Below are 27,538 nucleotides of genomic sequence, written 5' to 3'. Positions count from 1 at the left end.
TTTAAAAAGAAAAATCATTCTAGTTTCTGCTCTTTTTGGTAAATGATACAAGGACACTGACAATTATTTAAGCAATTTAGAATATGCAAATGCAAAAGTAAAACATAAAACAACACCCCAAATTACAGTACAAGTGACCACTCTTAATATTAGGTGGACTTCATTTTATATCTTTACTTCCAACATAGTAGATACTAGCCATGTATGATTATTGAGCACTTGAGTTGTGGCTAGTGAAAGTGTAAAATTGCATTTCTAATTTTATTTAATTTCATTAATTTTAATGTAAATAGCCAAATGTGGCTTATGTCTACTGTGTTGGAGAGAGAGCTATAGACATTATTCAGTGTATACATGCAGATAAAAACAAAGAAACACTGCCAAAAAAGAAACACTTCCAAAAAATGCTGTAGATATTATCTTGAATATTATAGCATACACTTTATGTTTGGTAAAATGAGAAGGGGAAAAATTGTTGATATTCAAATAAATGTGTCTACTAAATAAGGAATACCACTTTCTGACAGAAGATCTAAGGTTAATAATGTTTGAAAGTTATTAAGGTACTATAGTCAATTACAGTTCTTGTAAGCTCTATGGTTTAATTGACTCCTTACTCAAAGTGGTGATAATAGCAATTGCCTAATTCTCCAATCTCCTCTGCCTTCACTGTCATTTTGCTTAGTCATGTCATTATTTGAACGTTGTCCAAGTTCATATAATTTAAATTCTGTTTTGCATCAGAAGGAAATTTTTCAGTAGCAACATTATTTCTGAATAAATTTAATGCTTATAACTAGTCAGTTTTTATCATGGTTTTTCCATTTCTAAGTGCTTTAATTCAGTCTTGATTGGATAATAGTTTTACCGAGAATGATTAATAGATATTGAGTTCGTTCATTTAAAAGAAAATAGTTGAGAATGTCTGTTCGTTGCTGTTTATTTTAAATAGCCTTTTGAGTAAGTAAACTGTTCTAAAGTTCTATTGCAGTATAAACAACCCTAAAACTTAGTGGCTTAAAAGAGTAAACATTTAATTTTCTTTTCTCACCATTCTGTGGACCAGGAGTGCAGATTTAGAGTCTAGCAGGATGGGTATCTGGGGCCTCATGGAGATGATGGTAACTGAAGATGGCTCTTCACTCATATGCCTGGTGCCTCAATGATACCCCACTTGGTCTCTCTCTCCAAGATAGCCTGGACTTCTTACATTTCAGTAGAACACTCAAAAAGGGAAGAAGTGGTCATGTCAGCCCTTATGTAGGCTAAGTTTAAATCTGACACATCATCACTTGCCCTCTTGCTCAAAGGGGTGATGGCATAGACTCCGCTTAGAGGAACTCGCATTTGTGCACAGGGAAGGGATTGATGGCAGCCTAATTTGACAGATGCTCTCATGTATACTACTAATTTCCAGTCACATTTTTCTTCAAAATTTGTAGGTCTTCCCACGTATTACTTCATTATATGTGGTTAAGAAATTTTAAGTCAAGCTGAAATCCTATCATACCATGCTCCCTGCCCCACATACACATTCTATTTATTTTCTTTTTTAGTATATGTATTTGACAAATTCGTCTTTGATCCTTAAAAATTAATAGATTAATTAGTGTACATAGCTCCATTTATTCTGAAACTCAGTACTCCTACTGTCTGCAAAGTCATTGTTTCCCTACACGCTGGAAATTCTCTTGCATTATGTCTTTGAAGAGATCTCTATTCCATTTGTTGATTCCCTGTCTGTCGGATGGTATCTCTAAATGCTTTAACCTTTATCTTTTCCAGGTGTATGTTATTATTATCTTAATCTCTTCCTATATGATTCAGTTGTGCTCTTTTCAATTTATTCAATAAATGCACAGTCATGCTTTTTTGGCCCTTGCAGTCCCCCTTCTTATCTCATTCTGCTGTTCTGTCATCTCCTCTGATTGCTCTTCATATTAAGATGATGTTCTAATGAACTTATTCTTTGTATCATGCAGTGATATAGGATTATCTTCTCTGTATTGAGATATGTTTTTATCTAGTTTTCATTCTTTCTTTACTGCAGGCAGGGTAAGTTACTTTCTTCCTGTAGAATATGCACATGCATCACTGCCAACCTGTTTATTTCCATCTTGCTCAGCTTTAACTCTTCCCTTAAATGCCTGAGAACATCCTCATTCTACCCTCAAGTTGTGATTTAAGAACAATATATTCCTCTTCTACCAATTTTCTGTTGCCTGAAGGAATGGCAGAGGAGAAAATTTGGGGGAAGTAGTATGCTCTGTTCTCTCTTTGAGATTTTGTTAAAGCTTTTGTACAGATATTCACACTAATTATTTGGTGGAAGGATGAATAATTTTTTGCGGGGATACCCTTGGGCTTAAAATCATTTTGTCGTTTTATTCTATAACTCTGGAATCACCTCCATTGTCCACATTCTCTGTTTTTCTATTTTACTATATTTCCCCCTAGAGTTTTTTCTACTTTTCCTATGTGAAGAGAAAACAAATACACGTAACTACTTAGATTTACCATATTGGAGGTATAGATGAAAATACTGAGTATTGTGTTCACTTATTAGTATAGGTGCTGATGTATGGAAATAGATTAGAGCTGTTGCTCTCTTCCATATTCTCAGCTATATAATCTATGTCTTTACTTATTAAATTGAATAATCTCCATTTTCTTGTACAGTTGCTATTAATTAGCTATTGGGGGAAGAGGAAGGAAATCCTACTGGAAGAATTAATTCACTATTTTAATTCAGAAACACCTTTCTGCATTTTAGCTGAATGATGTTGGACCATCTTTCAGAAATCATGCTAGTATTATATCAGATTCCACTCAGTATGGATTGTGTAGCCCCTTTAGTTTCCCACAATACAACGAACCACTGATTTTCTATTTGTTTATCTGTCTTACACAGTATATACTGTGAATACTGTAGGGCCTACGTCTTACTTGCCTCTGTTTGCCAGTGCCTACTGTGTAATTTAGACTCTTAGTTTCTCTCAATCTCTCTCTCTCTCACTTTCTCTCTCAAATTTCCTATTGCCACTTCCCTACATTTCCAGGAGGGAAACCACAGGATGGCTGACGCCGTGGTGGTGTTCCAATCTGTTCCATCACTCTGACTCTGAGGCCTTTCCTTGGAAATAAGCCATGTACCTTACATTTTTGTTTTCCGAAGATGATGGAACTTTTCCATGTAGCTAATAAGATTGCCTCAGAGAAAGCCTGGAGATAGACCTTTTGCACCAATTTCGGAGTTTACAAAAAATATAGAAATTTTAAATAAATACAGTTACTTTCAAGCTAGGTTCCAACTATATATAGATATAGCTATATATAGATATATATCCAACTATATATATATATATATTACATACATACATATACATACATACATAAAATACATATATATGTATGTATGTATTTAGATATATTTTTTCCTGGATAAAATATTTAAACTGAGGCGTCTCCACAAAGTAAGGTCCAAGGCATTCTGACGGATCATAATGGAAATTACCCATTAATATTTTGTTTTTGTTATTGTTTTGTTTTACTTTTCTCCAACTCTTTATTTGGAAAATGTTCAAACTTATAAAAACGTTGGAAGAATAGTGCAGTGAACATTCAAATATACTTCGTTTGGATACACCGATTTGCCACATTTGCATTCTGTCTCTCTCACCCCTCCTCTCTTTCTCATTCTCTCTCCAAACTACTTGAAAATACTTTGCATACAGCATAACCCTTCCTCCCTAAAATTTTAACATGACCTTGTTAAAATTAAGAGTATTTTTTAAAAGAACCATAATTCCATTTTTTACATCTAGTTTTTTCTCAAAGTTTCAACCCAGGTGCAAAACTTATACTTAGCTGTTTTTGCCTTTTAAAGTTCTTTTAATTTAGAATAGTCCTCCAGCTTTTTGGTTTTGTTTTTTATCATACTGACTTCAAAAAAAAAAAAAAAATAGTCCAGGCTAGTTGTCTTGTGGACATTTTGAATTTGTCTCATGCTTAGATTCAGGTTAAACATTTCCAGCAAGATTAATTTATAGGAGCTATTGTGTAGTTAATGCATTACATCAGAGGACGTATAATGCCATACAACTACTACTGTCAATACTAAGTTAATTACTTAAGACAGTGACCACTGGCACTCTTTATTTAAAGTTATAGTTCCCCTTTATGTTCAGTAAGTAATCTATGAGTGATAATTTGCAACTATGTGAATATCCTCTTTCCCTACAATCCCATATCCCAATTTTAGCATTCATTGATGGTATTTACCTAGATAAGTTATTACACTGAAGATGGCAAAATGGCTAATCCTACCTGTTAACTGGAATTTTTCTCAAAGAACTACCCCTCCCTCCTATTTCTGCTCCTTTTGAATATCACAATGGACTTATTTTAAAATTTAATGTATTATAATCTATTACAATATTTATACTTTTCAATGCTCCAAGTATATCACATTTGGTCAAGAGGAGCCCCTTTAAGTATGCTCCTCTGTCCTTTTGATATGACCCTATTAGTGTTTGAGCACCTCTTTGCTAGTAGGGTGCCATTTTTTTCTAATCTACTCTAACGGATAAAGCTAGGAAACATACTTTTAAAATAAATTCATGTTGATATTTCCAAGTCAAATTTAACATTACCTCATTTTTCCTTAGCTCTTTAAATGCTGTATTTCTATTTCTTTTTCTCTCATAGTGAAAATCTTGATCCCTTACAATAATATATTTATTTGTCATCTTATATTGTAAATTCAACAGTTTAAGAATTAAAATAGTTTTACAACTAACAATAAACCTATTAGATAAAGTTTAACATTTCCTTGCAGTTCTCTTTCTTTTTAAAATTGATCCCACTAGGATTTTATAGTTAAGACACTGTTTCCAAAGGTACTTGAATTAATTCCTCTTCCTGTGTGGCTATATTATCAATTTAATGTATAAGTTAGAGTCATTTGTTTCTCTTTATATTTAATTTTAGGGTTTGCTTTTTTAATCTTTTAAAATTTATTTTTTGAATATAGAGAACTTTTGCATAGCTCAAATTACAGATTATATTAAAAATTCTTTGCCCTTCTATCTAGTCCCATTTATACCCAATTGGTAACCATTTTTAGGAGTTTCTGTCTCTTTCCTATGTTGTTTTTTTGGTTTTTTTGCAAGAATAAGCAAATATATGGTATCTATTCCTATTCCCCCTTTTTTTGTACAAAAAGTAGCATAGTATATACAATTTGCACCTTGAATTTTTTGTTTTGTTTTGTTTTGCTTAAAAATATATCCTCAAAACCACTCCATGTCAGTTCATAGACATGTTCCTCATTCTTTTTGACGGCTTCATAGAAATTCACTGTGTGTCTATACCACAGTTTATTCTATTCTTTTCCACAAATAAGCATTCTAGTTATTTCTCATTTTGCTATTGCTAACAGTGCAACATTGAATAATGTCCATTTTCCCCTCATATGCAGAGATATAGCCTCAGTATAAATTTCTAAAAGTAAGATTGCTCTGAGCTTCCCAAGTGTTCCTCTGTCCCCTGCCCCACCTTAGGTGGGACAGCATGGCTAGAGTGGGCTGGAGCTGGGTATTTCTCTTCTTCCGGGGTCACTTAGGCTCTGATAATACTCCAGTAGGTTAGACCCTGATTGACTAGTTTCTCCTGAGGGCAGACCTTGTCAAAAGCAGAGTACTCTGGCATATTTCAAAATAGTTCCTTTTCCCCTTCCTCTGCCAGAAACATGAGGGGATATTTCTCTGATATTTACTATGAGAATCTGGTCAAGCTCCTGGTGGTAAATCTACAAAACTGTGGGAGACCACCTATGACTGAGTCCCCCTAGATTTTTTAACTCTCAGAGTTGTTCATACTGAGCCTCCACAATTCATCAATTACAGTTCAGACTGGACTCTTGTGTTTTCTTGATCTGTTTTTCTACTCTTATCCCCAATACTACACTTAAGTAGTATAGCATTAATACAGTATTTGTTGTGGACCCAGCCCCTAATTCAAATTCCCAGGTGGTAGCAAACAAAAATAAAAAGGTAATAGGTAACACTAAATAAGATTGTATAAGTTTTGTATCTGTGTACCAGTCTGGATATGAATCATGCCTCTGTTTGATTCTTTTTACCTGTGACGATAAGCTTCTCTTTTCAGCATACCACTCTCAACCCCAGGCTAGACTCTCCTTCCCAATGTGGAAACCACTCTAGATTTATTTTTTACTCTGTCTACCTATCGCATATCTCTAGGCAGAAAACATCTAGCAGCAGCTACAGCTGTTTCCAACCAAAACAGTTGCACATTTATGAGGAGAGAAGTTGCTTTCAAACACATGAAAATGTAGCAGTTAGATATAATCTTTGCTCTGCTGACTGGGAAAAACAGGCAAAAAGCTCTTTGTACAATTTTAGAGCTTTGGCTATAATTATGCACATATAAGATGTCAGACAAAATCACCCTTGGAAGTAAAAATAAATGAGTCTGAATCATTTATTAATTAATCATTTATTAATAATCATTTATTAATAATTATTTTTTTCCTTTGCCATTTATTAGAAAAGTAACATTTCCAAAGCTGGTTAATTCATTTAAATTATTATAACTTTGAACAATACTAAGGAAAGAGGTGCATTTTATTACTGTTTATTACTATAAGATTATCCTGTTAACAATCAAAGCAATTCTCCATATAAATTGTCTATAGATAAATGCTGTAACTGACAGTCTTCTTATTACCTAATTCTGTAATATGAATCGACAGTGCTTGTGTATTCTATGATCCTAATATCATAATCTCACAAAATCATAAAATTAGAAGTGATGTTAAAGATAATATAATCTAAATGCCTTCTTCTGTAAGAGGAAATGGTATCCAAATAAGTAACTAGATCAAGTGATTTGGTCTTACAAGATCACAAAGCTACTTGGTAAAATGTTAGGACTAGAACATGAGTTATCCAATTCACCACTTAGTTTTCTCTCCACTAACTCACATCACCTTCCTAAAACCCTCAGACTAGAAAATGTTTAGGTTTATTCCTATAGAATAATGGTATGAACATAGACTCTCACCTCCTACTGGCTGTGTGACTTTGGAGGAGTTACTTAACCATCCTGTGACTCAATTTCCTCATTAGAGAAGAGACAAAAATTAAACTTACTATTTTTTCACTTAAAAAATACGAAAAATCAATTGCAGTGACAGTGTATTTTACAGTGCTTTCATGAAAGTTCTCCGTATATCTCCAGATATATCAACCCCTTACTTTCACAGACAGTGATGCCTTTATTTCACAATTTAAAATATCAGTTAAATAATGAAACCACTCTCATTTACATGTCATAAGACCAATAAAGTTATATTCTCCAGAAATAATTTTATTTCTCCTGTCCCTTCTCTTACATTTAAATGTAGCACATAAGTTGTACTTTGGAGCTTAACATTTTCTTTTTTTCTGGGGAGAGGGGCAGTTTCTAAATTCAGTTTTCCCCTGTTTTCTCTATCTGGCATTTAATCCTTTCTATTAGGATCTTTCCAAAATAATTTAAACTTCTTTCAAAAATCAAACAAATAGGGGGCACAGTGGTGGAGAGTCCGCCTGCCGATGCAGGGGACACGGGTTCGTGCCCCGGTCCGGGAGGATCCCACGTGCCGCGGAGCGGCTGGGCCCGTGAGCCGTGGCCGCTGAGCCTGCGCGTCCGGAGCCTGTGCTCCGCAACGGGAGAGGCCACAACAGTGAGAGGCCCGCGTACCGCAAACAAACAAACAAACAAACAAAACCCCCTAAGTGATCCCCAAATACCACATTTCAGCTGTGGACCATTACATTTTAATCTTATTTAAGTGATTTAATTTCCAAATATGATTTTTCTTTCCTATAGATTCTTTGCTTTTAGAGAAGACCTTTCAATATTTCTTTTAGGACAGGTTTAGTATTGCTGTATTCTTTTAATTTTTGATTGTCTGAGAAATTCTTTACCTCTCCTGATCTAAATGATAATTTTGTTGGGTAGAGTATGCTAGGTTGCAGATGTTTTCCTCTCAGGACTTTGAATATATCTTGCCACTCTCTCTGATGTGCAAACTTTCTGTAGAGAATCAGCTGATAGTCTTATAGGGGTTCCCTTGTAATTAACTCTTTGTTTTTCTCTTGCTGCCTTTAGAATCCTCTCTAACTTTTGCTTTTTCAACTATAAAATGTTTTGGTGTAGGTTTGTTTGGGTTCATCTTGTTTGGGACACTCTGTGCTTCCTGAACCTGGATATCTGTTTCCTTCTTTAAGTGTGGGAAGTTGTCAGCCATAATTTCTTTGATTCCCCTTTTCTCTTTCTTCTCCTTCTGGGATCCCTATTATGCGTATATTGACACAATTTATGTTATCCCATAGGTCTCATATTGATTTCACTGTTTTTCATTTGTCTTTCTGTCTGCTGTTCTGACTGTGTGATTTCCATTATTCTATCTTCCAGATCCCTTATTCTTTCTTCTGCATTATTCAATCTGCCTTTAGCTCAGCTTTCATCTTGGCAAATAATTTATTTTTTTCTGATGCCTTTTTGTAGTTTCTAGTTCCTTTTTACAGTATTCTGCATTTCTATTGATAGCTCTTCTTAATTCCTTCAGTATTTTTATTATCTCCTTTTCAAACTGGTGTCTATTAGTCTGAAGAAGTCTGTTTCATTGTTTATTCTTTCAGGAGATTTCTCTTGATCTTTTAATTGGGAATGGTTGCTTTGCTTCTTCATTTCACTTAAATTTCTCTTACTCTTTGAATTTAGGAGAAACAATTATCTACCCTGGTCTTGGAGGGCTATTTTTATGTGGGAGCATCCTTGTGTAGCTTGTGTGGTTTTAAAATTTTTGGTGTGAGGGCTGTTTTTAGTATGGATGCCTACTGTTTGTTTCCTTAGCATGTGGTGACCATTATCCACTTGATAGGGAGTGTGCAGATGTGGCAGCTGGCACCCACTCCCAGACCCCATGGCAGCGGTGGTGGCTGGAGCCCAATTCCAGAGCCTACAGTGGTGGGGGCTGGTGCCCGCCCAGGGGGCCCATGGCCATGGCATGAATCTTGTTTTTTTATCCAGTCAGCCACTCTGTCTTTTAAAATCTTTTTTTTTTTAAATTTATGTAATTTTGGCTACTTTGGGTCTTCTTGCTATGTGCCGGCTTTCTCTAGTTGTAGAGAGCGGGGGCTACTCTTTGTTGTGGTGCACATGCTTCTCATTGCGGTGGCTTTTCTTGTTGCGGAGCATGGGCTCTAGGCGTGCAGGCTTCAGTAGTTGTGGCACACTGTTGCCATTTTGTAAATTGTTTTCTGTCTTGTAGTTCTTTTGTCCCTCATTTCTTCTTTTAGATTTGTTTGTGTTTTGTTAGGTTGTTTTTTAATGTACAGTGACATGTTCTGATTCTTTTCTGATTTTCTTTTATGGATACTGTAAATGTTTTGTTGGTGGTTATCACGGGGCTTACATAAATCATGTTATAGTTGAAGCAATCTATTTTAAGATAATAATTTTATGTTCAATAACAAACAAAAACATTATACTCTTACTTTTCCCTATCCACACTTTATGTTATACTTACCACAAATTACATCTTTTTATTTCATGTATTCATTAACATATTATAGCTTTTTTGTTTTATTTTTGTCTTAGTTTATATGGTAGTATTAAAAGTGATTTACGCACTACCAGTACAGTATTACAGTATTTTGTATTTATCTGTGTTTTTACTTTTTCATTGAGCTTTCATGTTGCTGTTTAGCTTCATTTTGTTTCAACTTGATTGACTCCCTTTAGCATTTCTTGTAAGGCAGGTCTAGTAGTGATAAACTCCCTCAACTTATGTATATATGAAAAGTCTTAATCTCTTCCTCATTTTCGAAGGACAGTTTTGGTAGATAAAGTATTTTAGCTTGGCAGGGTTTGTTTGTGTTTTTGTTTTTCCTTTCAGCACTTTGAATATACCATCTTACTCCTTTCTGGCCTGGTAGGTTTTACTGAGGAAATTGCTGATAGTCATATGGGCTGTCTTCATCTGTTTGAGCTGCTATAACAGAACACCATAGATTGGGTAGATTATAAACTACAAAAATTTATTTCTCACAATTGGGAGGTTGGGAAGTCTAAGATAAAGCCAGAAGAAATGAAGGATGTCCCAGGGTTTTTTTTAATAAGGGCTCTAATGCCATCTATGAGTGTTTTACACTCATGACTTAATCACCTCCCAAAGGAGCCACCTCCCAATACTATCAAATTGGGAATTAGAATTTCAACATATGAATTGTGAGGTGACACAAACATTTAGTCTATAGTGTGGGGGTTCCCTCATATCTGAGAGTTGCTTTTCTCTTACTGCTTTCAAAATTATTTTTCTTTGACTTTTGACAATGTGCATATAATGTGTATTTATGTGGATTTCATTAGTTTCATCATATTTGGACATTATTACATAACTCTCAATTTATTTCCTTTTGGTGATTGATTTTATTTACTTATTTCTTTTAAAAATTTTTAAATTTTTTATTATTTTTATTTGAAGTATAGTTGATTTAAAATGTCACGTTAGTTTTAGGTATACAGAACAGCAATTCAGTTATACATAAATATACATACACACACATATATAGATAGATACAGAGATATATAGATATAGATGTAGATTCTTTTTCAGATTCTTTTTCCTTATAGGTTATTACAAAATATTGAGTATAGTTTCCTATGCTATACAGAAGGTCTTTCTTGGTTATCTATTTTAGTATACAGTAGTGTGTATGTGTTAATACCAACCTCCTAATTTATCCCTCCCCCTCATTCCCCTTTGGTAACCATGGGTTTGTTTTCTCTGTCTGTGAGTCTCTTTCTGTTTTGGAAGTAAGCTCATTTGTATATATATATTTTTTCCTTAGATTCCACATGTAAGTGATATCATATGATATTTGTCTTTCTCTGTCCGGCTTAGTTCACTCAGTGTGACAATCTCTAGGTCCACCCATGTTACTGCAAGTGGCATTATTTCATTCTTTTTCATGGCTGAGTAATATTCTATTGTATATATGTACCACATCTTCTTTATCTATTCCTCTGTTGATGGACATTTAGGTTGCTTCCAGGCTATTGTAAATATTGCTGCAGTGAACATTGGGGTTCATGTATCTTTTTGAATTATGGTTTTCTCTGGATTTATGCCTAGGGGTGGGATTGCAGGATTAATGGTATCTCTTTCCACATACCACAGGACCAGGCACATAGTAAGCATTCAGTAAATATTTGTGGAAGGAATGAGATTCTGGGCTCTCCATGGGTTCTCTGATTCATCAACATTTCATGTTTTTGCAGCCATTTTCTTTTGCAGGGTTGTTGGAGGGAAGGGGGTAGGCCTTCTGCAAAGGCTTTTGTCCTTTCTGTTGAATGCTTTGTTCCATTGGGTCAGCCCTGAATTTGCTTAAGGCCACAATAGCTAATCAGTGATAGAGCTGAATTGGACACAGGTTCTCGCCACCTGTGTCATAGGCAGAGGGAAGAATGAATTTCCATTAGGCTGTGACTTGTTGACACCCATGTATGGAGAACTGCGAACTGCAACAGAAGTCTCAGAGTTAGTTATCAGGAAAGTGCTGGGCAGAGCACAAGGGTGATGTGTTCCTGTTTGCCCCAAGATAGTCCTGCACATGAATATGTCTTTGAGTGTGTCAACTTATTCCTGGTCTTCACCCTGAATTTTTTCTAGGGTGTGCTGTAGGTCAGTGACTGCAGTGGCTAATGACTAATTCTTGTATATCCAGGTGGCAGGCAACATTCCTAAATTGGTGTTTGGCTGCACCCTGCAGGTGTGCAAACCTTGTAGTTGCCCAGAGGCAGTGACAAAGACATCAACCCATTATTGGGTAAGGGATCTTACAAGTGTGCAGTAAAAAGTCCTGGAGCAAGACCCCATTGTGGAGGGCAGATAGCAGGCAGGACATGGCAGGAATCTTCACTCAAATAAATGTTGAATTCTATCAAAAGTTTTTTCTGCCTCCTTTCAAATGATCATGTGGCTTTTCTTCTTCAATTTTGTTAACGTGGTGCATCACACTGATTGATTTAGGGATATTAAAATATCCTTGCATCCCTGGAATAAATCCCACTTGATTGTGGTGTAAGGTTCTTTTAAATATTGTTGGATTCAGTTTGCTAGAATTTTGTTGAGGATTTTTTTGTGTATATTCATCACTGATATTGGCCTATAATTTTCTTTTTTGTGTGTGTCCTTGTCTGGCTTTGGTATCAGGGTGATGGTGGCCTTATAGAATGAGTTTGGGGGTGTTCTTTCCTCTGCAAGTTTTTGGAAAAGTTTCAGAAGGATAGGTGTTATCTCTTCCCTAAATGTTTGGTATAATTCACCTTTGAAGCCATCTGGTCCTGGAGTTTTGTTTGTTGGAAGTTTTTAAATCACAGATTCAATTTCGGTACTTGTCATTGGTCTGTTCATATTTTCTATTTCTTACTGGTTCAGTCTTAGGAGATTGTACCTTTCTCAGAATTTGACCATTTTTTCCACGTTGTCCATTTTATTGGTATATGGTTGCTGTAGTAGTCTCTTATGGTCCTTTGTATTTCTGTGGTGTCCATTGTAACTTCTCCTTTTTTATTTCTAATTTTATTGATTTGGGCCCTCTCCCTTTTTTTCTTGATAAGTCTGGCTAAAGGTTTATCAATTTTGTATATCTTTTCAAAAACCCAGTGTTTAGTTTCATTGATCTTTTCTATTGTTTTCTTTGTGTCTATTTCATTTATTTCTGCTCTCATCTTTATGACTTCTTTCCTTCTACCAACTTTGTGCTTTGTTCTTCTTTTTCTAGTTGCTTTAGGTGTAAAGTTAGGTTGTTTATTTGATATTTTTCTCGTTTCAAGAGGTGAGGTTGTATCGCTATAAACTTCCCTCTTACAACTGCTTTTGCCACATCCTATAGGTTTTGGATCATTGTGTTTTCATTTGTGTCTCGGTATTTTTTTATTTCCTCTTTGATTTTCTTCAGTGATCCATTGGTTGTTTAGTAACATATTATTTAGCCTCCATGTGTTTGTGTTTTTACACTTTTTTTTATTGCAGTTGATTTCTAATCTCATAGCATTGTGGTTTGAGAAGATGGTTCATATGATTTCAGTTTTCTAAAGTTTACCAAAATTTGCTTTATGGCCCAGCATGTGATCTATTTTGGAAAATGTTCTATGTGCACTTGGTAAGAATGTTTATTCTGCTGCTTTCAGTTATAAGGCTCTATAAATATCTATTAAATACATCTGGTCTAATGTGTCATTTAAGGCCTGTGTTTCCTTATTGACTTTCTGTCTGGATGATCTTCCCATTGATGTAAGTGGGGTATTATAGTCCCCCACTACTATTGTGTTACTATCAATTTCTCTTTTTATGGCTGTTAGCATTTGCCTATATATTGAGGTGCTCCTATTTTGGATGCATCTATGTTTATAATTGTTATATCATCTTGGATTAACTCCTTGATCATTATGTAGTGTCCTTCCTTGTCTCTTGTAACAGTCTTTATTTTAAAGTCTATTTTGTCTGATGAGTATTGCCACTTCAGCTTTCTTTTGATTTCCATTTGCATGGAATACCTTTTTCCATCCCCTCACTTTCAGTCTGTATGTGTCCCTAGATCTGAAGTGGGCCTCTTGTGGACAACATATATACAGGTCTTGTTTTTGTATCCATTCAGTCAGTCTGTGTCTTTCAGCTGAAGCATTTAATCCATTGACATTTAAGGTAATTATTGATATGTATGTTCTTGTCATTTTGTTAATTGTTTTATGTTTGTTTTTGTAGGTCTTTCTTCTTCCCTACCTCTTTTGTTCTCTTCTCTTGTGATTTGATGACTATCTTTAGTGTTGTGTTTGGTTTCCTTTTTTTGTTTTTGTGTGTATATCTATTGTAGATTTTTGGTTTGCAGTTACTATGAGGTTTTGATATTGTAGTCTATATATATATATACAAGATTGTTTTAAGTTGCTGGTCTCTTAAATTCAAATGCATTTCAAATATCCTGCATCTGTACTCTGGTCTTCTCACGTTTGCTGGTTTTGATATCATATTCGTGTGTGTATGATTTCCTACCTTTACTGTCTGTTTACCTTTAGTGATGAGTTTCCCATTTCATAATTTTCTTGTTTCTAGTTGTGGCCTTTTCCATCTAGAGAAGTTCCTTTATCGTTTGTTGTAAAGCTGGCTTGGTGGTACTGAATTCTCTTAGCTGTTGCTTTTCTGTAAAGCTTTTGATTTCTCCATCAAATCTGAAGGAGAGACTTGCTGGGTAGAGTATTCTTGGTTGTAGGTTTTCCTTTTCATCTCTTTAAATATGTATGCCACTCCCTTCTGGCCTGCAGAGTTTCTGCTGAAAAATTAGCTGATAGCTTTATGGGGATTCCCTTGTATGTTATTTATTGCTTTTCCCTTGTTACTTTTAATATTTTTTCTTTGTTTTTAATTTTTGTCAATTTGATTAACATGTGTCTCAGTGTGTTCTTCCTTGGGTTTATCCTGTATGTGGCTTTCTGTGCTTCCTGGACTTGGGTGACTGTTTCCTTTCCCATGTTAGGGAAGTTTTTGGTTATTATCTATTCAAATATTTTTTCAGACCTTTTTTCTCTCTTCTCCTTCTATGACCACTATAATGAGAAATGTTGTCCCAGTGGTTTAGACTGTGCTCATGTCTTTTCATTCTTTTTTCTTTATTTTGTTCTACAGCAGTGATTTCTACCAGTCTGTCTTCCAGCTCACATCACATCACATCACATTCGTTCTTCTGCCTCATTATTCTACTATTGATTGCTTCTAGTGTATTTTTCATTTCAGTTACTGTATTGTTCATCTCTGCTTATTTGTTCTTTAAAGCTTCTAGCTCTTTATTAAACATTTCTTGTAACTTCTTGGTCTGTGCCTCCATTCTTTTTCTGAGATCTTGGATCATTTTAACTATCTTTACTCTGAATTCTTTTTCTGGTAGATTGTCTATCTCTACTTCACTTAGTTGTTCTCCTGGGGTTTTATCTAGTTCTTTTGTCTGGAATGTATTTCTCTGCTGTCTGATTTTGTCTTATCTTTCTGTGTTTGTGGCCCCTGTTTCTCATTCTCTAGGATTGTAATTCTTCTTGGTTCTGCTGTCTGCCCCCTGGTGGATGAAGTTGGTCCAGGGGCTTGCGGAGGCTTCCTGGTGGAAGGGACCTGTGTCTTCCCACTGGTGGGTGGAGTTGGGTTTTGTCCCTCTGGGATGCAGGGCCGTGTCAAGGGGTGTGTTTATAGGTGGCTGTTGTGTCAGGAGGACTTTAGGCAGCCTGTCTGCTGATGAGTGGGGCTGTGTCCAACCCTGTTGGTTGTTTAGTCTGAGGAGTCCCAGTACTAGATCCTGCAGGCTGTTGGGTGGGTCCAAGTCTTGGTGCCAAAATGGCGACCTCTGGGAGAGCTCACTCTGATTATTCCCTAGGGCATTCACCACCAGTATTTGCCCCCACAGTGAGCAACAGCCAACCCCTGCCTACCCTGGAGACCCTCCAATAGTCACAGGTAGTCTGGCCCTGAATCCTACAGAGTCACTGCTTTGCCCTGGGTCCCAGTGCATGTGAAACCTTGTGTGGGACCTCCAAGAGTGGAGTCTGTTACCCCAGTCTTGTGGAGCTCCTGCACCAAGCCCCTCTGGCCTTCAAAGCCAAATGCTCTGGGGGCTCCTCCTCCCAATGCCATACCCCTGGGCTGGGGAGCCTGACGTGAGGCTCAAAACTCTCACTTCTGTGGGAGAACCTCTACAATATATTTTCCAGTTTGCGGGTCACCCACCCAGCGGGTATGGGATTTGATTATGTTGCAAAAGCGCCCCTCCTACTGTCTTGTTGTGCTTCTTGTCTTTGGATGTGGAATATCTTTTTTGGTAGGTTTTAGTCTTTTTCTTCAATGGTTGTTCAGCAGTTAGTTGTGATTTTGGTGTTTTCATGAGAGGAGATGAGCTCAAGTCCTTCTACTCTACTATCTTGTCCCCCAAATTAGATGTTTGCATGAATTTGAAATTAAGAAGATATACCCAACATAGCATAGCTTTCTACATAAAAATATCCATGGGTAATTTATCTGAAATTTTAGTTTGATCTAATAGAATTACTTGTCCTAATATGTCAACATTTTTCTGCAGTTGTTAACTTCAGTTCTGCCTTTCAAAATAATGAAGAAAATTCTTCCTTTAGTTACTCTAAAAGTTCTAGAAATGCTTGAATTCACTTTATCTTCCGCTGTGCAGTGTAGTGTCTGAAAAGAGGATTTTCTAAATCCTAATAATGTTCGGGTAACCTGCAGAGATAACCCTAAATTATTAGGCAAATATAATCAATTAATAGTCTTTGAGTTTCATGGATAGCCATGTTACTTCTGTTTTTTTTCTACCATGGACTGGACTGTGCCTGGAGCTCTGAGTATTTCTGGATCTTTTTAATGAAACAGAGTATTTTTCAGATCTCTTCTGCCAGTGCTCAGGTAGAAAAACATTCTCTCTGTCCACTTAAAGCAATGAGGAGGCTTCTATATATTCTTTGATTTTCCTCCCTATCTAGAAGAATAAGCAAACTTTTCAAATTAAAAAATACACATAGACACATCAAAATTAAGTTCCAGGCAGTATATCATTAATATAAAATGTTAAGAAATATTTGTTTTTTCTCTGATGTGTTTCTTCTTTCCCTGAATCTTTGAAACAAACAGGAAAAGGTTATAATTAAAATTGCATTTATTGAACACCAACATATGTTAATTCTGAATTTATTCCCATTGCATCCTAATTAAAATAACTCTTTTATCTTCAAAGGGAGAAGAAATCAGAGAAAAGGAAAGAGTAATAAAATATTGAATACATCATATTGGCGTTCTGTTGAATTATTTTTAATGCAAAGAGGAATAGTTAATGGTAATGAATGTTTAAGAGGAAACATTAGGTCTTTCTGAACTTTTTCTTTATCTTCTAGTTTTTGCTCTGTGAAATTCATTACTAGTTTATATTTTTTGGATTATACCCTAGAAGGGTCTGGTGTACACTTATGTAATATTTTCAGCTGTCAACATTAAGCAACACAGGGCATAGTCTGTCAATGGCAGAAAATATACAATGAGAATTTCAACTATATTCGTAAATGCATCATTGATAATAGAGTCAAATGTTTCAGTAAAACTGCCCTAATAGTAATTAATTTTCAGCAGTATTTAATTCAGCTGATAATAAGAAAGAAATACAAAAATTTACTGCAAGGTGAAGAATGTTGTTAAATAGTTTCAGAAGCAACTGGTACAATATTGACTTCAACACTAGGTGGATCGATAAATACCAGTAAAAACTTTAATATACATAAAATTCTTTCAGTTTTCCTTTAGAACAAAATGAGTTTAGGCTAAATTCAAGTGACATTTTTTCAACTATTGCCTTTTGCCAATTATTTTTTAATGTATAACTTCAAGATAAAGACAATTTTAAAATAGTGAAAATCAGATTGTGATGAAGAAGCATGTGTAGCCAACATAGACAAGTGTACCGTGTTCTTAACTTCACTAGGGTTTGATTGTTTCTTTTCAGTAACCATGTTTACAACAAATTGGGAACTCGTCTGATTTACTGAAGGCTTGGCATCATTGAATTGTGATTTTCCCTATTCAGAGGGTATTATCTCTCAGTCTCATTGTACACAACATCCTCAGTGACACTAGATTCTTCCTGTCTCAATTATAACATCAGCTAATTGATAATTTCTTTTACAGTCCCCCTATCATTCATGCATGAAATACTGTTCAACATTTACTCAATGATTTTAATTTAAATGAGGGTTAGTGAGGGAGCCCATTATTAAACAAAATTGTACTGCAATATAATGATACTTTATTAATCCACACCTCTTTCTCTTTCTTCATTTCCTTACCAGGGAGGGATCTGATGTCATTTCTCAATACACATCAGCTCTGAATGGCTAGGTGATTATATAATGGCTTGCTTTGGGTGTTTTGTCTTCATTTATTCCTTTGAAATACTGCTAACGTATTCTGTATTTTCCTCACAAATGTGTTCCATCAACAGTATTTGATGACTGTATATTCTGCAGATCTTGTGCTTATTGCTGTGGAAGAAAGGACAAGAAAAATCATTAAAGCAAATATTCTCAGTTAGGAATCTAGTTTTCTTTTTCTGATATGTAAAATTTTAGGTATTTTTATCTGTAAAGTTTAAGTAGGTTGATCTGTTTAAAGCAGGTTATTTAAAATAAATATAGGCAGGGGTATGAATTATGAGACAATTAGAATTTTCAGAAATTTTAATGAGCTATTGATAATGCTACATATCAGAGGCTATGAGGAAGAATGTTATAACCTGGAAAGATATAACCCCCCTCCTCTTGATATTTCTTCTGGGAGATGTTTCTGCAACATATATGATAGTAAAGATCTATCCTTTTGAGTTAACTTGATGTGTTTAACACATGCTTCTATTTTTTTAAAACTATTGAATTGTATACTTAAATTATTTATTTTGGGCTGCTTTGGGTCTTCGTTGCTGTGCACGGGCTCTCTCTAATTGCGGCGAGCAGGGGCTGCTCTTTGTTGTGGTGTGCAGGCTTCTCATTGCGGTGGCTTCTCTTGTGGAGCACAGGCTCTAGGCGCACGGGCTTCAGTAGTTGCAGCGCATGGGCTCAGTAGTTGTGGCTTGCGGGGTCTAGAGTGGAGGCTCAATAGTTATGGTGCATGTGCTTAGTTGCTCCACAGCATGTGGGATCTTCCCTGATCAGGGATTGAACCCATGTCCCCTGCATTGGCAGGTGGATTCTTAACCACTGCACCACCAGAGAAGTCCCATGTTTCTATTCTTGCTGTTACTTTATGAAGTAAAATCACCAAAGTTATTGCAAAGCATATTTTTATTTATCTTAGTTATATTTATTGTAAACTTTCAGAGCTACTTTGTGAGAGTTCAGGTACTAGTAGTGTAGCTAATGTAAAGAAAAAATAAAGTGCTCTATAAATTTCCCAGTGACAACTGGATGATGCCTGGCAATGCTGGGCATCATTTCTTGTGCCTGTAGGCTATCTGTATGTTTTCTCTGAGTTGTTCTTTTTCTTTTTTGGTATTGAATTGTATGAGGTGTTTATATATTTTGGATATTAACCCCTTATTGGTCATACCATTAAAAAAAATTTCTCCCATTCAGTAGGTTGTCTTTTCATTTTGTCAGTGGTTTGTTTTGCTGTGGAAAAGCTTTTAAGTTTAATTAGGTCCAATTTATTTATTTATTGCTTTTATTTATCTTGCCTTAGGAGACATAGCCGAAAAATATTGCTATGATTTATTTCTAAGAGTGGTATGCCTGTGTTCTCTGTAGGAGTTTTATGATTTCAGGTCTTACACTTAGGTCTTTAATCCATTTTGAGTTTATTTTTGTATATAGTGTAAGAAAATGTTCTAATCTCATTCCTTTGCACGTAGATACTCATCAGAGAAATGCAAATCAAAAACACAGTGATATCACCTCACACCAGTCAGAATGGCTATCATCAAGAAGTCTACAAATAACAAATGTTGGTGAGGCTGTGGAGAAAAGGGAACCCTTGTACTGTTGGTGGGAATGTAACTGGTATAGCCACAAAGAAAACAGTATGGAGGTTCCTCAAAAAACTAAAAATAGACCTACCATATCATCCAGCAATTCCACTCCTGTGTATATATCCAGAAAAAATGAAAACACAAATTTGAAAATATACATGCACCCCAATATTCATAGCATTGATTACAACAGCCAATATATGGAAGCAACTTAAGTGTCTATCAACAGACAAATGGATAAGAATATGGTATATATATAGGTGTATATACAATGGAATATTACTCAGCTATAAAAAGAAAGAAATTTTACCATTAGCAGCAATGTCAGTGGACCTAGAGAATATTATGCTTAGTGAAGTAAGTCATACAGAGAAAGACAAATACTCTATTATCACTTATATGTGGAATCTAAAAAATAATACAAATGAACATATATTACAAATCAGAAACAGACTCACAGATATAGAGAACAAACTAGTGGTTACCAGTGGGGAGAGGAAGGAGGGGAGGAGCAAAATAGGGGTATGAGATTAAGAGATACAAATTACTGTTTATAAAAAAGATGAGCAACAAGGATATATTGTACAGTACAGGGATATATAGCCTTTTTTTTTTTTAATTTATGGCTGTGTTGGGTCTTTGTTTCTGTGCAAGGGCTTGCTCTAGTTGTGGCAAGTGGGGGTCACTCTTCATTGCGGTGCATGGACCTCTCACTATCATGGCCTCTCTTGTTGCAGAGCACAGGCTCCAGACGTGCAGGCTCAGTAATTGTGGCTCACAGGCCTAGTTGCTCCGGGGCATGTGGGATCTTCCCAGACCAGGGCTCGAACCCATGTCCCCTGCATTGGCAGGCAGACTCTCAACCACTGCGCCACCAGGGAAGCCCCTACCCTTTTTAAAATAACTCTAAATGGAGTATAATCTATAAAAAATATTGAAACTATGTTGTATATCAAAAACTAATATAACATTATAAGTCAACTATACTTCAATTACAAAATAAAATAAAAGCCAAACAAATTATGTCATGATTGGAACTGAAAGTACTGATACATCTCTAAAATACATTGAAATATTTTTTACAACATATTTACCTTAATGAGTTTATTAAATATTATGGATTTATTAATATAATAAACAGGTACTAAATAGGTAACATATCTTCACCTGGCACTGTATATCTTGAGCTACAATTCATTTCCTTTGAGTATCTGAACTTTTGTTCCTATATATAAGCAATCAGTGTTGTAGAAAAGAACTATTATAAAATTCTGATTTTATTTTCATTGCAGGCAAAAGTTCTTATATATTTCATTTCTCTTCCCAGTGTTGGCATCTCTGTTTTATTTGCCTATAAATTTGAGGTTCAGAAAAATTTTCAGTAGTTCTAATATCAGGTCTTCCTTTTCATTAATACTGATTGGCACTCAGTGTGACCTTTCACTGTACTAAGGAAATAAGCTTTTCTTCAAGGAACATTTTTTTTTTTTGGAATGCCAGTTCAGATATCTGGTGTTTCTTTTCTCTTAGCTCATTGTGACAGAAGGAATACTTATTTGTTCACTATTATTGAACAATAATAATATATTTTATATGCTTCTGTATCCATTAGTTTCCTTCAGAATTCTGCTGTAGGCCACCTCCTTTTTTATTCTGCATCCTTTTCCTTTGGTATTCTCATCATTATTATTATTATTTTATTTTTATTTTTTTGCGGTACGCGGGCCTCTCACTGTTGTGGCCTCTCCCGTTGCGGAGCACAGGCTGCGGACGCGCAGGCTCAGTGGCCATGGCTCACGGGCCCAGCCGCTCCACGGCATGTGGGATCTTCCCGGACCGGGACACGAACCCGTGTCCCCTGCATTGGCAGGCAGATTCTCAACCACTGCGCCACCAGGGAAGCCCTCTCATCATTATTTTTGACATATCCTTTAGAGAAATGATTATGTTTCCCATTTTGGGCACCTGCACTTCAGCACAATACCTGGAACAGGACCAATTATATACAAAGTATTAAATAAATGTACGCTGAGTTGAGCTTCCAAAATATGAATTGTGTTAAAGTTATTGAGGCAGGTCACTTGTTTAATCACTTTGGCAAAGAAAATTAGTGTACTAATCATAAGATAAATAATAGTCAAGAAAATTTTTTTAAGACAGAGAACACCTGTGTTAAATGATTTTAGCAGGCCTTACTAAAGGAAATCAAATCCATTTAAAACCTAAGAAATCTAATCAGTACCATCCAAACTATTATTTCCTGGCTAATTTTTATTTACCAGTCAGTGATTTTATTCACTTCAAAAATATCTGTAATTTTATATTAGTGCTTTAATAAACATTTACATGTAAATCCACATGAAATCATGAAATCTGTCAGTAAGAGATTACTGATACTGAAATTTAATTGAATCTTGAGTCCAAGATTTTTTAAGAAATGGTGTAACCAATAAGAGAATTCAAAGTAGGAAAATAAACATTATTTTTGATTAGAAACAATAAAGGGGAAAAAAATTGATACTATTTCCACAAATAAAAATATTATTTTCTTAACAAGAGTCATTTTCCCAGTGACTTTATTTTAGTAAATGGGATTTATGTATCTAAAAGTTATCTGCCTGCCATTCTCATTTCTGCCTCCCTCTAATCAGCTACTGTGATCTTTTATAACAGCCTTGGGAAGTATAAATACACAAACAAATCTATGAATAATTTATCATTAATGCATGTGTATATATTACTAATGATACTATTAATACTAATGAAGTATACTTTCTATATAATAATGAAATATGTATATAATATATGTATATATATACAAATAAAGTATACTATTAATATATACAAATATACAGGCACATACCTATATTAATTTTGTATATTTGTGTATATTAATGTATATCAACAAATATACACAAATACATGCATATAAAAGCTAGGAAGACAATAAGCAGTTCTCATTTCTCTACCTGTCATGTACTTAGAAGTTGGTATTATTTCTGTGTTCCATCACACTTCTAGTTTCCCTTTGTACTCAGACAGCCACTAATCAATTTATAGTTCTTTATCAGATATACAAAACATTTATTCCTGAAGTATCTATGCATTAGTGGTTCTGACTGTTTTGAGTTACAGTTTTCCAAAAACTTTAACCACTGGCAATGGGAGTGCTATGAAACAACTCAGAGGATCCCCCTGGATTTCTTAGTAACTAACACTTACCTTCATTATGGAGGAGCACCCAATTTCCAACGATAATTAGGATCAGTCGTCAAGTCAATAAAGCGAAACCATTATTTGGGGGTCAGTGGCATGTGTAGCTTAAAGTAGCCAGGATGTAGTTTCTGTTTCCAGCTCAATGAAAACCCTGTTTTGTCCTATGGGGAACAGCTCCCTCCTTTGAGAATTAAGACCTCTAAACCAATTTTCTAGTGGGAAATTAGGGGTAATAATGAGAAGAACCATTTTATATTTTACCCCTTAATTTCTAGGTCTGTGGCTAAATGGCATATATTATATAGTCTATATATATATATATATATATGTATATACATAATATCAGAGCATAAAATGTATCTCATAAGAGCACACAAACTTCATGATATTGTCATAGGCAACACTGGCTTTGTAATTGAGTTTTCTGTGGGCTGTTCCAATGTTATATGCAGCCAGTTGCTTCAGGATGATTGGAGTGTGGTAAGACCAGTGAATTTCATGGGCATGAGAACACTGACATACTTTTTCTTTGTAAAATGAGTTACTTGGTCATAAGTGATTCCATGTAATAATATCCTAGGAGGTAAATAAAGTGTCCCTTAAACTGCAGAGGCCATTGCTGGCAGAAGCATTTTAGGCAAAGAATGCAAATCCAGATCTAAATGAACTATTTATTCCAGTCAGGGCCAACTGCTGCCCCTTCCATGATGGAAGGGATGCAATATAATCAATCTGCCATCAGGCAGTTAGTTTGTTCCCAAGGAAAGCAATCGTATCAGGAGATTAGTGTTAATCTTTCTTATTGGTAAGTAAAAGCCCTTGTCATTCACTAACTTCATTCATTACTTCTTAGGCTTATTGAGTAAGGGCTAGGGTAAATAGTAAGAGAGGTTGTACGGACGTAATCAAAATGGGTTCTTACTTTCAGTACATTAATGAATGTAGCCTCCTCTGTAGTGGTTGCCCTTGATGAAACCATGTAAACATTCACATAATCACAAATATCCTCACTCTCTCAGCTAATTTTCAGAGGTCATCCCCAGATCTCTTTATCATCAATTTACAAATTTATTTCTCCCTTGAACTTCTAGACAAACTTTTGGCTATGTCTGTGGGTCAATTGTAGATCTTCACTTCTAGTCATTTATCTATTTAGGCAAAGGGAACTACTAAGTGAACTTTCAAGAAGACTTGTCCACTGGTAGGATTTCTTTTTGCTAAAAGCTTTCTGAACCATCCTTGAGCGATGCTGTAATGTCGCACCATTCACATTCAGGTCATGACAACATAGTGTTTTACTTTACATAGAAACTGGGGCTTCACTTTTTCTTCTTTCATCAATGAGTCCTAAGGAACTCAAATTAAGGGTATAGGTATAGGTATAGTTACAAAGAAAGTCAATTGTAGCTGGAGATATGTTATGAGATTGTGAGAAATTTCTCTTAGAAGTTATTTGTGCCTTCAGAAACTTCTCAGTACTGATCTGGTATATATTATTTTTATTTGATGATATTTTGTGTTCACTCTTATACACAAAAAATTATGGTTTGATTCTTAGACTTCTGTTCACAAAACATAGGGAATTTTTTTTCTCATATACAACTTGAGTAAAAAGTTTCAGAAGTTTTCCAATTTATTTCACTTTCATGATCAATTGGCAACTGCCAAAGATCTGTTTCAAACCATTCTGATTAATTCTTCAGGCTGCTTTCCATTATGGTAACCACTCATGTGTCTGGTGGTCATTTTCTATTATGGCCTCCATTGCTCCAGGATCTCACCATTGCCATTTAATTTAGAAAACCTGTTTCAATGGCTATGTCAGAGAGAGAGACATTTTAGACAGAGGGCATGCATATATAAAACATTAAGGCAAGAGATAATATGATGTGTTTAAGGAAGTAAAAGTAGTTTTCTACTTATATATTAAATCATTATTTTAGAAGTACATCTAAAGAGTAATGACACATGATACTGGAAGCAAATAAGTGTGTCTCGAAGAACCTCATGTGCTAGACTTAAAACAGTTCAAGGTTCTCAAATTCTAGAATCATATCTGAGTGCTCTCTTAATGCCAGATGTAGTAAGAAAAAATACCTTCTTATTTTTCAGCACAGAATAAGAGGAATGCCGTGGAATGTATATTGAGTGGAAGAAGTGAAATATACTTTGTGAAATAATTTCTCTCAGCAATAGCTATTTATCTAGGGCCAAGAATTATAGAAATATATATTTTAATATTTTTGTGGTTTTTATTAGTTGGGGTAAAATGGACATTTCTTAGAATTTTAATAAATCTGTAGCTCTCCAAGGAAATAAAATCCTAGACAGTAAATATTGACAGTATCAAGTATTTGGTACAAATAGATATCTCTTACAAAAATATCTGTTTTGAGCCAAATATGTTATTTATAAAGTATTTTACTATTCATTGACTATACTTCAGTAACAAGAAAAATTGAGCTTTAATTTTAACATTCCTGGAATATAGGGATTGCATTTTACACATGTGTCAAGAACAGCAGTTATGGAATTGTCTACATACAAACTGTAGTGAAAAAAAAGGTAGTCAAATTCACTAAACCATTGTTTATTTTGAAAATGGCCATTTGCTAATGTTTGACTGACAGCCACTTTCATATAATTAGCTGCTAAATTAAGCACAATGTGTTTTTATTCAAATAGGTTCCAAGTAAAAGAGCAGTAGAAGAACACATGTCAGGAGGACAGAACATAGCCTCTAACAGAATATAAGAACTGTAATTTAGGTTAACATTTAGTATTCATAATTTATACTGACTTAAGTGCCTTGTTTTATGACATATTATTTCCATAATAAGTTTTGTATTTTGTATCTTGTAGAAATGTTGAATAGTTTGCTATCCTCTATATTAGTGCATCCATTACACGCAGCTAGAAGCATATTTCAAGGAGTATTCTGACTAAAAGTCATTCATAATACCATTTGCCTCAGATTTATGTTTTGGTTAAATTCACTTTTGACTTAACATTTCCAATAGATTTTGCTCAACTTTACTGACTAAAAGTGTTTTAAATATAATGTATTTTTGGAAACACTAACATTTAAACAAAATTCTCAAATAGTGGCTTGTAATAATTTTTAAATTAATTTTTATTGGAGTATAGTTGATTTATATACAATGTGTTAGAATCTGCTATACAGCAACGTGATTCATTTATACATATAAATGCATCCACTCCTTTTTAGATTCTATTCCCTTATAGGTCATTACAGAGTATTGAGTAGAGTTCCCAGTGCTATACAATAGGTTCTTTTTTTTTTTTTTATATATAATAGGTTCTTAATAGTTATCTATTTTATATATAGCAGTGTGTATATGTCAATTCCAATCTCCCAATTTATTCCTCCCCCCTTTCCCCCTTGGTAACCATAAGTTTGTTTTATATATCTGTGACTCTATTTCTGTTATGTGAATAAGTTCATTTGTACTATTTTTCCAGATTCCACATATAAGCTATATCATATATTTCTCTCTCTGTCTGACTTACTTCACTCAGTATGACAATCTGTAGGTCCATCCATGTTGCTGCAAATGGCATTATTTCATTCTTTATGGCTAAGTATCTTCCACTGTATATATGTACCACATCTTCTTTGTCCATTCCTCTGTTGTTGGACATTTAGGTTGCTTCAATGTCCTGGCTATTGTAAATAGTGCTGCAATGAACATTGGGGTGCTTGTATCTTATCGAATTATGGTTTTCTCTGGATATATGCCCAGAAGTGGGATTGCTGGATCATATGGTAGCTCTATTTTTAGTTTTTGCAGGAACCTCCATACTGTTCTCCATAGAGGCTGTACCAATTCACATTCCCACCAACAGTGTAGTAGGATTCCCTTTTCTCCACACCCTCTCCAGCATTTTTGTTTGTAGCTTTTTTGATGATGGCCATTCTGACCAGAGAATGAGGTGATACCTCATTGTAGTTTTGATTTGCATTTCTCTAATAATCAGTGATGTTGAGCATCTTTTCATGTGCTTTTTGATCTGTATGTCTTCTTTGGAGAAATGTCTATTTAGATCTCCCACCCATTTTTTTGGTTGGGTTGTTTGCTTTTTTGATATTGAGCTGTGTGAGCTGTTTTTATATTTGGGAGATTAATCCCTTGTTGGTCACTTTGTTTGCAAATATTTTCTCCCATTCTGTGGGTTGTCTTTTTGTTTTGTTTATGGTTGCCTTTGTTGTGCAAAATTTTTCAGTTTAATTAGGTCTGATTTGTTTATTTTTGTTTTTATTTTCATTATTCTAGGAGGTGGATCAAAAAAGATCTTGCCGTGGTTAATGTCAAAGTGTGTTCTGCCTATGTTTTCCTCTAAGAGTTGTGGGATCCAGCCTTGCATTTAGGTCTTTAATCCATTTTGAGTTTATTTTTGTTTATGGTGTTAGGGAGTGTTCTAATTTTATTTGTTTACATTTAGTTGTCCAGTTTTCCCAGCACCACTTATTGAAGAGATTGTCTTTTCTCCATTGTATATCCTTGCCTCCTTTGTCATAGATGAGGTGACCAGAGGTGCATGGGTTTATCTCTGGACTCTCTATCTTGTTGCATGGATCTATATTTTACCATACTGTTTTGATGACTGTAGCTGTGTAGCATAGTCTGAAGTCACAGAACCTGATTCCTCCAGCCCAGTTTTTCTTT

The 27,538-nt window shown here is 35.1% G+C and overlaps 1 long non-coding RNA gene across 1 annotated transcript in view; it reads right to left on the bottom strand.

Moving 5' to 3' along the window:
• Positions 1 to 17,245: 17,245 nt before the first annotated feature.
• LOC136794446 (uncharacterized) overlaps positions 17,246 to 27,538 on the bottom strand; it is an 821,984-nt gene continuing 811,691 nt past the window's right edge. Inside the window, exon 7 of the long non-coding RNA XR_010841210.1 lies at positions 17,246 to 18,156. This is a non-coding gene — a long non-coding RNA (uncharacterized lncRNA). The remainder of the gene's footprint in view (positions 18,157 to 27,538) is intronic.

The sequence above is a fragment of the Kogia breviceps genome, chromosome 6, assembly GCF_026419965.1.
Source record: "Kogia breviceps isolate mKogBre1 chromosome 6, mKogBre1 haplotype 1, whole genome shotgun sequence".
Taxonomy (NCBI): Eukaryota; Metazoa; Chordata; class Mammalia; order Artiodactyla; family Physeteridae; genus Kogia; species Kogia breviceps.
Note: the sequence above shows the minus strand (reverse complement) of the source record. Positions and strands in the feature narration are given on the sequence as shown.